General features: G+C 35.8%; 2 pseudogenes; both read right to left on the minus strand.

The window, feature by feature from the left end:
• Positions 1-1,756: 1,756 nt before the first annotated feature.
• LOC132172745 (protein trichome birefringence-like 38) lies at positions 1,757-2,831 on the minus strand (annotated as a pseudogene).
• Positions 2,832-4,974: 2,143 nt separating this feature from the next.
• On the minus strand, positions 4,975-13,410 carry LOC132170029 (uncharacterized; annotated as a pseudogene).
• Between the last annotated feature and the right edge of the window lie 475 nt (positions 13,411-13,885).

Genomic DNA, 13,885 nt, shown 5'->3' on the forward strand with positions numbered 1-13,885 from the left:
CTCTAATCAGTGTGCTTTGCTCCCATCGAGACGTTGTCTCTGAGTCAATGTTACTGTGTATAAAAAGTGCAGGCTGCATGCGAGGGTACTGGAAGAGTGATGGAGCAGCTATTAAGATTGAGAACCACTGAATCCATGGTTGGTCTATCAGCTACATTTTCTTGAATACATAGTAACCCAATATGGATGCATCTCATAATTTCAATTTCTGAGCTTAGCCTTATTGTTGGATCCACAATATTTGTAGCGGTCCACTCTGTCCAGTTTTTCCACGCCTATAATATAATGCTTCGGATGGGCAAATTAAACACAGTATTAGACATAAACTTCTATTATAAATATGATATTCCCTATGCGTTAATTTGTTGCGTCACAGAAATAGGTAAAGGGAAATGTTTCCAAGTATGATTGTATTTACATAGCTTAGAAGATCCTCCACATTCTCTTCATTTTGGAAGCAATTGTTCTTCTGTCCACTCATTATTTCTAATATTAATACACCAAAACTGAAGACATCAGACTTTGTAGAGAATTTTCCATACATTGCATACTCTTGAGCCATATATCCACTGCATGTCAACATCAATAATATTAGTTTAATTTGGATATGGCAATAGAGCTTTCCATACATAGCTTCAAAATTGCCATTTTCCCTCTGTTTTTCGAAATGAGTTAAATAATGGGTAGAAAGTAAACATCAGCTCTTCCGTACTACAATACTTACTGAGTTCCAACAATTTTACTTGTATTTCATTGAGTTTGATTCAATAAGAACAGTTTTGCCAGGCCAAAATTTGAAATTTTCGGATTCATTTCTACATCTAAAAGAATGTTGCTAGCCTTAAGATCACAATGAATAATATAAAGTCGAGAATCTTCATGAAGATAGAGAATCCCTCGAGCAATGCCTCTTATGATCTTGCATGTAGTGCCTTCCCCAATCTAAATGTGGATCTATAAGTCCAAGAAACTATATGATTCAATGAAGTAAAATACAAGGAGGTGCACTCAAATAAGATATATTATGAATACAATATGCGATAAAAAAATTAAAAATTAAAAAAATTAAAAAAAGAAAAAACGAAAAGGGCAACCATACCGAAAAGGAAGTGATCAAGGCTTCCATATATTTGGCATGGATTCATATATTAAAAGACTTTCGCCATTGAAGATTTGTTTTGTCAATTGTCAATGCGTATGCCTGTGAAACAAGGAGATCCTTCCACACGTATGACCCCACACACGATATTTTGATTGTACGTAGTCATGAAAAGGCTATCTCTAGAGAAAGTAACCATGAATTTAAGAAAAAGGTTTTATTAGTGGCCAGGCTTCATGGCCGACCGGAATTTAGCTGCTTGGAAACTTATGAGAAGCTTCTGTTAAGTTACAATTTATTCAAAAAGCTTAACATGATAGGAAGATGTAAATTTAATTATTTAATCATGATAATTTTAATACTCCCCCTCACGTGTGGGTTCAAACTCACTTTAAAAAGGTGGTGCTCAATACGTAAAATATTTAATTTAAATGGAGGATGATTTTTTATTTATTTTTTATTTTTTGGATTTGAAAAGAAGTTTCAGATGTTCCATCCCAACTACTACATTGTCATCTAGCCCTATGATTGTTTTCAATAACAATCAAATCAATGAATATGTTACAAATCAAGGAAATTTCCTATTTGAGAACTTTTGCTTTCATGGCTAATTAGCTCTTTCTTGGTGTTTGTGTATTCAAGAAATTCAATTAGCTATCAGAGCAGCAGATACAAAAGTTGATTCCAGGTGTCTGGAACCCCAGCAACACACCAATGAGTGCAGTCCATGCCCTTGAATCCATTGTAAGAGGAAGGATGTGCATCTTTTCTTAGTTGTGAGAGATTCGATCGTTATATCAAGCAGATGAACAGGTTTCCTTAATCTGCTTAACACATCTTTCACTACCAATGCTGCTTGTGGCAAACCACCTAGGAATGTTGACCCGCTTATTGGCTCTGTCTCCTTTGAGCAGTTTGTCACTTCTGGCTCGCCCCAATCAGCCCCATTGTAATGAGAAGGAGAAATTCCTTGAAGAATGACTCTAGTTTTTGTCGGATCCACATCTGCATCAACCCAGTTGGCCCAGGTTGTCAAACCTTTGCGAAAAGCAACCATCCTATCCATGTCCTTGACAACCTTATTCTCATCTTCAACATAGTCCCATGGTTGCTTAGGTCCTCTACGGTACCACCAAATCCAAGTGTTGAAAACCAGAACATCCATCTCTTTCCACACGGCGCCATTCTTCTGAGAATCAAGCTTTAGAACTCGACCAACTTGTTCTTCTTCGATGTCTACCAAGTAGTGAGAATTAAACAGAATAACTGAAACTCCATAGTCCAGGAAGGTGGTGGTAGAAATTGACACATTTATCTGCTCTATGACTTTGGAATCAGGCCCATCAGCATGAAGCAAGCATAGTAGAGATTGCCACTGGTTGAGAGTAACGGAGTCCCCTATAAACATGATCTTCTTCCCCCTAAGCCTCTGTAGAAAATCTTGACCATCAAATCTGGGCAAATCACATTCATTTGGCTGCCATCTATACTTGAGGTAGAGTTTATCAGGGCGGCCGTACTTTTGGCAGTCAAACTCCTTGCGGATGTGAGGGCATGTGAGAGAGTCATAGAGAGGGTAAGAATCATCCTTCACCCAAGTTCCTTCATACAAGTTGCAGTGACGTTTTCTCCACTTCACATTGCTTCTTCTATTCTTTGCTAAACAAAGAGGTGTGTAAATCACCAAGAAGGCAACAAGGATGGAACAACACCTCTGAGTTCCCACCCCCATCTTTGTTTCTGCAGAGGGAGTGAGGGTGCAGGGGAGAGAGCCAGAGATTAACACTTCCCCTCATGTGTGGGTTCAAACTCCCTTTTAATAGGTGAGGTTAAACATGTAGAATATTTAATTTAAATGAAGGGGAGCCTTTGGTTCTGATATGTTAAATTACCACTTATCCCAAAAGCTTAAGATAATAAAAATTGGTAAATTTAATCATTTAATCATAACTTTAACAGCTTGGCATCTATTACCTTGAAACTAATTAAAGAAGTCTCAATCACTTCATCTTCTACTTGAACACCTACACTTGTGTTGACTAAAATGGCTTTAGATCTAAACAACCATTCATATACATTTGGATTGTGAAAGACATTATAGAATCATAGTTCACATTGTTAGAAGGCTTCTTTATATATTTTCATGAAGATAATTCGTAAATTCGCAATTTTGATCATCATAATATGAAGGAAAAAATGCAATTAATTCTTATGGTTTACTTGATTTGTAATAAGTTATTTGTGGTAACCAAATGTACTTAGAGATCTATGAGGTATGCACAATATATATATATATATATATATATGTCATGCCGTCAAATTCCGTCAAAACGTGACAGTTTCTTTTGGTTCGAGCCAATAAAATCATGTCACATAACTTATAATAAAAATATATATATATAAACAAATAATATAAAAATGAAAAAAATTAGTATTGATGTGACATACTTCACAATGTGATTATTAGTACTGATATGCTTCATTAACGGATTCTGTCAACTTTTTTACCAACATGGCCCTTTTGTTTTTATTTTTTTATTCTTGCTTATCCTATAGAGTCTTGTTTAATCAAGTTTTAATTTAAACCTCGATGAGTTATTTGTCAAAACCTCAAACCACAAAGACTAATTTTACATTTTTTTCCCTAAAAAAAAAACTCAATAGCCAAATTAGCCTAGTAGACGGGAGAGCTAAATCGTCATAAATGGTTTTGCTACCAAAATTTGGATGACATGAGGGGTGTGGTTTGAAGCAAGGCTGCCAGTACGTTGATTGTAATCTGTAAGTTTTGCTACCAAACAAACAAATATGTTCACATTTATATCTAATGCACGCCATTTCAAACTCTTCATGAATAAATAGTTCATAGTATTATCCAACTAGACAATTAATTATTATTATTTTTTTTTTACATGTTCGCACAAGAGGGAGAGAGGGATTCAAACTAGTGACTTTCGCTTCATTAGACATAGTCCCAACCAATTGAGCTACCTCTTAAAGACCACTAGATAATTAATACTAATCAACCCAATTAGGACGGAAATTAGTCCTTCCGGTCAGTCCCCACCTAAAGCTAAAGATAATAAAGTCAGCCGCATTGAAAAGAAAAAAGAGAAAGAGAAAAAGAAAAAAGAGAAAAGAAAAAAGAAAAAAAGGAAAAAGGAAAGCGTTACTTGTCGCGTTAACCACACATTCTTTGTCCCCTTTATATCCACCAACTAAACCTCCACTTTCCCTGCAACTTCTCCCTGAAAATCAGAGAAAATTTTCCTTTTGCAATAAAGAGGGAGAAAGAAAACGTTCAGATGCACGAGCATGAGGGGCAAGGTTGGTGGCCGGAGGTAGACCTGGAGTCAGCGTTGAAGGGAGGGTGCAGTGAAATAGGGGCTGGATTTTGTTTGGATACAATATTAAATCATTAATTTGTAATTTTAAAAATTTAAATAGATATAAAGAATTAATTGAATGATTTAATTAATGAAAAATACTAAGGGTACTAACTGTTTTACTAATATATGCGTACTAAATTGATATGTAGCTTATTCATTGATACTCGTTACATTTCTCTTAATTAATTATTTTGTTCTTCTCTAATGAATGAGCTATATATCAATTTATTAAGTCTCCGTTAATAAAAGATAAAGTTAGTCCTCCTAACATTTCTTTTAATTAGTATTCTAACACAACTACTACTGCCGAAACGGGCAGAAAAATGTTCCATTTGATTATAAAGGACAATATTATTATCAAAGAAACAGTTGTAGCTGCATACAAACAGGAACAACGAATTTAATATACTACATGGTACAGACTACATAATCATGTCCCAAAGTAGTTTAACATTTCAAAATATACACTCTTACTTCTACAAAGCACTAGCGCGGGTAGAGCTCAGTAATTGAAGCCTCATTTACTGAGGCTTGAACAGAGTTATCTTTAGATCTTTCATTTGACTCTAAAACCTGTGCGCTTTGCTCCCATAGAGATGTTGTTTCTGAGTCAATGTTACTGTGCATAAAAAATGCAGGTTCCGAGGGTACTACAAGAGTGATGGAGTAGCTATTAAGCATGAGAACCACTGAAGCCATGGTTGGTCTATTAGCTACATTTTCTTGAACACATAGTAACGCAATGTGGATGCATCTCATAATTTCAGCTGTCGAGCCTGGCCTTATTGTTGGATCCACAATATTTGAAGCAGTCCCCTCTCTCCAATTTTTCCATGCCTGCAATATATGATTTAGATGAACAAACACAATATCAGACAAAAAGTTCTATTTTAATTACGATAATTTGAATGTGTGAATTTATTGGTGCCACAGTTATAGGACAAGGTAAATGTTCCCAGGTATGATTGTACTTACATAGCTTAGAAGATCCTCTACATTCTCTCCATTTCGGAAGCAATTGTTCTTTTGTCCACTCAATATTTCCAATACTAAAACACCGAAACTAAATACATCAGACTTTACAGAGAATTGTCCATGCATAGCATACTCTGGAGCCATATATCCGCTGCATGTCAACATCAATAATAATAATAGTTTAATTTGGATATGGTAATAGAGCTTTCCATATTTATCTTCAAAATTGATAGTTTCCCTAGATTTTAAGAATGAGTTAAATTGTAGTTAGAACTTTGATGTTTCTTTGGTACAAAGTAAACCTCAACTCTTCCCAAATACAGTGGAATACTTACTAGGTTCCAACAATTCTACTTGTATTTCCTTGAGTTTGATCCAATAAAAATAATCTTGCCATGCCAAAATCAGAAATTTTCGGGTTCATTTCTGCATCTAAAAGAATGTTGCTAGCCTTAAGATCACGATGAATAATACGAAGTCGAGAATCTTCATGAAGGTAAAGAATCCCTTTAGCAATGCCTCCTATAATCTTGTAGCGCCTTTGCCAATCCAAATGTAAACGCTTAATTGGATCTGCAAATCCAAGCAAGTATATGATTCAATGAAGTAAGATATATGGAGGTGTATTCAACCAAACTATCTACCTAAAAGAGATTTGCAAACATACCGAAAAGGAAGTGATCAAGGCTTGTATTCGGCACAAACTCATAGATTAATAATCTTTCATTTCCTTCCAAGCAAAAGCCAAGGAGCCTAACTAGATTACGGTGTTGAAGTTTAGCCACTAATAAGACCTCATTTTTAAATTCCAAATCTCCTTGTCCAGAATTTGTTGATAGTCTTTTTACAGCTATAACTTGTCCATTGAAGAGCCTACCCTGTTAACATATAATTAATAATGAAGTGCATGTAACCACAAGGGATTTAAAAATTAACATGTTTTCACATATATATGGATGGTATCCTTCTCCATAAGATTATATCAAATTACCTTATAAACAGCCCCAAATCCACCTTGGCCAAGCTTATTTTCTTCAGAAAAGTTATCTGTCGCAACTTTAATAGTGCCAAAGTCAAATTGCAAGGATTCCACGCTTCTAATTTCATCATCAGCTTCACAAAAGAAAGTCAACAATCAAATGAATAAATTAGATTCATAATTATTAATGACTAACACAATTTAAAATGTATGCACAAAAAAGCAACGGGTTTTTCAATACTAATGATCGAAATAATATATATATATATATATATATATATTTTCCAAATACCAAATGACACAGTAGTGCTTATTAATGTAATAATTTCCAATTTGTTATTGGCGGAAGTCACCTATCGTCAGAACTTTTCTAATTCAAACCTTATTTTAATTTCCCAAATAATTATCGTCTTGTATATATATAAGTAATTCCCAAATTATATCACGTTTAAAGCTAATAAATGCTGGAAAATTTGTAATTGTAATAGCCAATAACTTCTTCTGCGATAGTCACAAGGCGTAGCTGTTTGACTAATAAATAAAAAAACCGAACTTTTACTTACTTTCAATTTTCACTCTTGGCTTCCTCCTTACTCTGAAGTATATGCAGATAGAGATGACTAGTACAACAAAAGCAAAGATTGGCACAATTATGATGATGACAGTCTTGGATGTGTTGCTCTCGCTCCCTACAAAAACCATATATCTCTTCTCATTAGAAGATTTTGAGGGTTGACTGGATCTGGAGAAATAATCTTAGTAGCATAAATAACTTTAAGCAACATCTTATGACCCCATAATTTGTTTTGTTATGTTAAAAGCATAAAGGCATTATATGGGTACGTACCTTTTGTTGTATTGGTGTTGGTTAATGGTGGAGGAGGAGATACTGGTGGTGCTACTGGAGATGATGGGGTTAACGCAGCCGCTGTCGAGTTATAGAACGGGGAGACCTCAAACCTGATATTGCAACTGGGTGTGACCACTCTCCCACCTTCCTTCCCATCACAACATTTTGGAATACCTTGAAAAGCCCCTACTAAGCAACTGTTGCAATCTTCTTCAGACAAATCAGGCGTGCACTGCACAACCGCATATAACGTTTGAAAGTTGGGTGCCGTTGCGTTTCCTGCTGCAAACTTACGAAGAGAACCACCTGCTACAGCTTGGCTTCTTAGGCTTTCCAACAAGCTCCTAAGATCATCGTTGAATTGATTCACGTAATTGGCCGATACATTGTTTGGGTTCCACAAATAGAAAGTAGGATTAGTTTCCACGAAGCCCAAAATGGAGCGATTTGAGTAGCGTAACATACACTCGTCGTACCCTCCAATTGCATCCTTTTGATTGGGACAAAGCTGCGTGATAAGAGACGTAGCATTATTGAGACAACTGCGGCAATCATCTGGGCTAACATCTCCTCTACAAAGTCCAGTTGCATATACTTGGTCAGAGTTTTGGCCATAAGAGGAATTGTAGAACCCGTAGTCAATTTCAGTGTTGGAGGAGAGGGAGGAAAGGAGCTGATTGAGGTTTTTCGCATAGCTACTGTTGGCGGTGTAGTTACCCCTGTCATTGAAACAATACTGGTAACGGAAGGATGGCTGCGCGACTGCTTGAGCAGCGAGCATGAAAATGGAAGAGAGGAACAAAAGTAATCTTGAGAAAACCATTGCCTTAAGCTTGCGTTCTGTGAAATGGCAATGTTTAGGCCTAGCTTGAAGATTATAATAGGCTTTTGTTGAGAAAGGTGAACCATAGTGGGCTGACTTTTAGGTTTGTGTTGGTGCATTTTTGAAGCCTTTAAAGTCAATGATCTTGAAAAGTCTAATGTTGAATTCAAACATTCAACCTTTTCTAATTGCCTAATCTATTTTTGCTTTAAAAAATATTAGTAGGTTTTAAAAATATGAGTCTGTCATGAAAGTTGATCAGTGCTATATATAATATGAACTGGTCGGGTAATCAGGTCAAGCACGTAAACCTGAAAAAACTATTGTCTAATGAAAGATAACAGAAGAAATGACCCACTTTTACATACTTAAATATTTCTACATTATATATATATATACATCGACTGAGGACGGGGGTTTCTCATTCATGCTTTGAATACCAATAAATCTGATTAGTTATGCACGCGGTTTGATCGAGACACAAGAGGTAGAGGACAAGCCACGAAGTCCATGGACACGTTACTGTCTTCGTGCGCCAAACGCGCATTCTTAATTGTTTGTGTAAATGCATGTCTACAATTCAATTCAATTAGTATGTGTTTTCCTTTTGAGAAAACACGTTACTGTCTTCCTTTTTCTCAGTATGTGTTTTCCTCTTAATGACATGCAGATTAGTGCTAACTGGATCAATTAAGATGTGGGGCACTGTATAAAGTTACGTTAATATATATCTGTAAAAACAGCCGAGTATTTCCATTGAGTTGTGTTTCATAATATAGATAATAAAAATGATCTAATCTGTATTGAATTCAAAATACAATTCAAATTAAGAAAGATAGACTTTCGGTTGGAGTACTAAGACTTTGGATAAGAATGTGTTCCAATACACTGTACGTGAAACTTCCTTCCAACACAAAGGAAGCGTAAAAAGCAGTATCCACACGTATTATTAATTAGAAGAGTCAAAATATTCGGTTTCCAAATTTGTTAGACGGATGGACTCAATTCCCCATCATTTATCATATTAATGGCCCCATTTTCTCTTCTAAGCTTTACAATAACTATAAAACCTTCCGGCTACCAAGCTCTTTCATCATATGATTGTTGTGTTGAGTGGTCTTAGACCTATTTGAACCTCAAAAGTTAGTTCAAGAGGTGATGCTTTCCCTAACACTTATAAAATAACCACCAGCCCCTTCCACAACCGATATGGGATAACCCCAACATTCACCCGTGTACTGTTAGGCTGAGACTTGTTGGTAAACTTGGGCTTTGATATCAATGTTTGGTGGTCTTGGACCTATCTCAACCCCAAAAGCCAGCTCAAGAGGTGAGGCTTTCCCTCACACTTATAAACTGACCATCAGCTCCTTCCAGAACCGATGTGGAATAACCCTAGCACATTGCCACCATGATTTGCCTCTATGACGCTATCTGCGCTTTTGTAAGAGTCGGAGACGTCCAGCTAGCTTATGCCATGGCCTTAAATAGTAGTTAAATTACACGAGCCAAGGAAGGAATAATGAAACCTCTTTTTATTTTTTTTATTTTTATGGAGGATATTTTTGTCATTGGAGAACATTGACAAGTTTTAATAATTTAAGGAAATTAACCACGCATTCTTTGTCCCCTTTATATCCACCAACTAAACCTCGACTTTCCCTGCAACTTCTCCCAGAAAATCAGAGAAAATTTTCCTTTTCCTATAAAGACAAAAAGAAAATGTTCGGATGCACGAGCATGAGGGGCAAGGTTGGTGGGGACTGGGGAGGTAGACATGGAGCAGTTGAAGGGAGGGGAGGGGTGCAGTGAAATAGGGGCTGGACTTTGTTTGGATACTAATCATACTATATTACATCATTTGTTATTTTTAAAATTTAAATAGATATAAATAATTAATTTAATAATTTAATTAATATCCTAACACCACTACTACCATGGAAACTGGCAGAAAAATGTTCCATTGGATTATAAAGGACAATATTGTGATCAAAGAGATTTTGTTTTATTGACTACAAAATAGTTGTAGCTGCATACAAACAGGAACAACAAAATTAATATACCACGTGGTACAGACTACAGAATCATGTCCCAAAGTAGTTTAACATTTCAACACTCTTATTTATAGCTTCTACAAAGCACTAGCGCGGGTAGAGCTCAGTAATTGAAGCCTCATTTACTGAGGCTTGGACAGAGTTGCCATTAGGTCTTTCATTTGACTCTATAACTTGTGTGCTTTGCTCCCATCGAGACATTGTTTCTGAGTCAATGTTATTGTGCATAAAAAATGCAGGTTTCGAGGGTACTACAAGAGTGATGGAGTAGCTATTAAGCATAAGAACCACTGAAGCCATGGTTGGTCTGTTAGCCACATTTTCTTGAACACATAGTAATGCAATGTGGATGCATTTATTATTTTAGTTGTCGAGTCTGGCCTTATTATTGTTTGATCCACAATATTTGAAGCAGTCCCATCTCTCCAGTTTTTCCATGCCTGCAATATATAATTTAGATGGGCAAACACAATATTAGACATAAAGTTCTATTATAACTATGATAATTCCCATGCATGAATTTACTGGTGCCACAGTTATTGGACAAGAAGGTAAATGTTCCCAAGTAAGATTATACTTACATAGCTTAGAAGATCATCTACATTCTCTCCATTTCGGAAACAATTGTTCTTTTGTCCACTAAGTATTTCCAACACTAAAACACCGAAACTAAATACATCAGACTTTACAGAGAATTGCCCATGCATAGCATACTCTGGAGCCATATATCCACTGCAAGTCAACATCAATAATATTATATATTAATTGTGATATATATGGTAATAGAGCTTTCCACACTTATCTTCAAAATTGATAGTTTCCCTAGATTTTAAGAAAGAGTTAAATTTTAGCTAGAACTTTAATGTTGTTTCTTTTGGTACAAAGTGAACATCAACTCTCACCACATACAATTGAATACTTACTAGGTTCCCACAATTCTGCTTGTGTTCACTTGAGTTTCATCCAATAAAACTAATCTTGCCATGCCAAAATCTGAAATTTTTGGGTTCATTTCTGCATCTAAAAGAATGTTGCTAGCCTTAAGATCACGATGAATAATGCGAAGTCGAGAATCTTCGTGAAGGTAAAGAATCCCTCTAGCAATGCCTCCTATAATCTTGTAGCGCCTTTGCCAATCCAAACGTAAACGCTTAATTGGATCTGCAAATCCAAGCAAGTATATGATTCAATGAAGTAAGATATGTGAAGGTGTACTCAACCAAACTGTTTACCTAAAAGAGATGTGCAAACATACCGAAAAGGAAGTGATCAAGGCTTGTATTTGGCACAAACTCATATATTAATAGTCTTTCTTTTCCTTCCAAGCAAAAGCCAAGGAGCCTAACTAGATTACGGTGTTGAAGTTTAGCTACTAATAAGACCTCATTTTTAAATTCTAAATCTCCTTGTTTAGAATTTTTTGATAGTCTTTTTACAGCTATAACTTGTCCATCACAGAGCCTACCCTGTCACCATATAATTAATAATGAAGTGCATGTAACCACAAGGAATTTGAGAATTAACATGTTTTCACATATATATAGATGATACGCTTCTCCTTAAGATTATGTCAAATCACCTTGTAAACAGCACCAAATCCCCCTTGGCCGAGCTTATTTTCTTCAGAAAAGTTATCTGTCGCAACTCTAATAGTGCCAAAGTCAAATTGCAAGGATTCCACGCTTCTAATTTCATCGTCAGCTTCAAAAAAGAAACAAGTCAACAATCAAATGAATAATTACATTAGATTCATAATTATTAATCAGTAACACAATTTTAAATGTATGAACAAAAAAGCAACGGATTTTTCAATACTAATGATCGAAATAATTTTTTTATTTTTTATTTTTTCCCAAATAGCAAATGACAAGTAGTGCAGCGTGCTTATTAATGTAATTATAATTTCCAATTTGTTATTGGAAGTCGCTTCTCGTCAGGACTTTTCTAATTCAATCCTTGGTTTAATTTCCCAAATAATTATCGACTTATATATATAAAGTATTTCCCAAATTATATCACGTTTAAAGCTAATAAATGCTGAAAAATTTGCAATTGTAATAGCCTGTAACTTCTACTGCGGTAGTCACGAGGCGTAGCTGTTTGACTAACAAATAAAAAAAACCAAAGTACTTTTACTTACTTTCAATTTTCTCTCTTGGCTTCCTCCTTACTCTGAAGTATATGCAGATAGAGATGAGTAGTACAACAAATGCAACGATTGGCACAATTATAATGATGACAGTCCTGGATGTGTTGCTCTCGCTCCCTACAAAAACAATATATATATATATCTTCTCATTAGAAGATTTTGAGGGTTGACTTCGGAATTCGCATAAATAACTTTAAACAACATCTTATGAGCCCATAATATGTTATGTAATGTTCAAAGCATAATGGCTTTATATGGGTACGTACCTTTTGTTGTATTGGTGTTTGTTAATGGTGGAAGAGGAGATGCTGGTGGTGCTACTGGAGATGTTGGGGTTGATGCAGCCGTTGTCGAGTTATAGAACTGGAAGACCTCAAACCTGATATTGCAACTGGGTGTGACCACTCGCCCACCTTGCTTACTATCACAACAGACTGGAATATCTTGAAATGCCCCAACTAAGCAATTGTTGCAATCTTGCTCAGACAAATCAGGTGTGCACTGTACGAGTCCGTATAATGTTTTAAAATCTGGTGCGGTTCCATTTCCTGTTGCAAACTTACGAAGAGAACCACCTGCTGCAGCTTGACTTCTTAGGCTTTCCAACAAGCTCCTAAGATTATCGTTGAATTGATTCACGTAATTGGCCGATACGTTGTTCACGTTCCACATATAGAAACTTGGACTAGTTTCCACGACGCCAAAAATGGAGCGATTTGAGTAGCGTAACATACAGTAGTCGTACCATCCAATTGCCTCCTTCTGATTAGGACAGAGCTGCTTGAGAAGAGACGCAGCGTCATTGAGGCAACCACGGCAAACATCTGGGATAACATCTCCTCTACAAAGTCCAATTGCGTCTACTTCATCAGAGTTTTGGCCATAAGAAGAGTTGTAGAAGCCATAGTCTACTTCGGTGTTGGACGAGAGGGAGGGAAGAAGGTGATTGAGGTTTTCCTCATAAGTACTTTTAGCGGTGTAGTTTCCCTTGTCGTTTATACAGAAGTAATAAAGGAAGGCTGGCTGCGAGACTGCTTGAGCAGTGAATATGAAAATGGCTGAGAGGAAGAAAAGTAATCTAGAGGAAACCATTGCGCAGTGGGTAACATTAATATCAGAGGTTTTTTATAGAGAATGGTGAGGCGGTGACGTAGGCTTCTGTTGGACCGTTTGTGTAATTTTTTAAGCCTCTAAAGTCAATGATCTTGCAAAAATCTAATGTTGAATTCAAACATTGAACCTTTTCTAATTACCTGCTCTATTTTAGCTTCAAAAAATATTAGTAGGTTTTAAATATGTGAGTTCTATCTTAAAGCAGGTAAACCTAACAAATTATTTTTTTATCATTATCTCAATTTTTTTTTTATTATTAAATTTTTGAATTCATTAGGTCTCACATAACTTCAATAATAAATTCACTCATTCACTATATAAAAATAATTAAGAGAATAATTTTTATTATTTATCCTTATCTAGAAGAAGAAATTACCAACTTTAGATACTTAAAAATATTTCTATATTGACTGAGGACCAGGGTTTTTCATGCATGCTTTAAATAACGATCTGA

Source organism: Corylus avellana, chromosome ca2 (assembly GCF_901000735.1).
Source record: "Corylus avellana chromosome ca2, CavTom2PMs-1.0".
Lineage (NCBI taxonomy): Eukaryota > Viridiplantae > Streptophyta > Magnoliopsida > Fagales > Betulaceae > Corylus > Corylus avellana.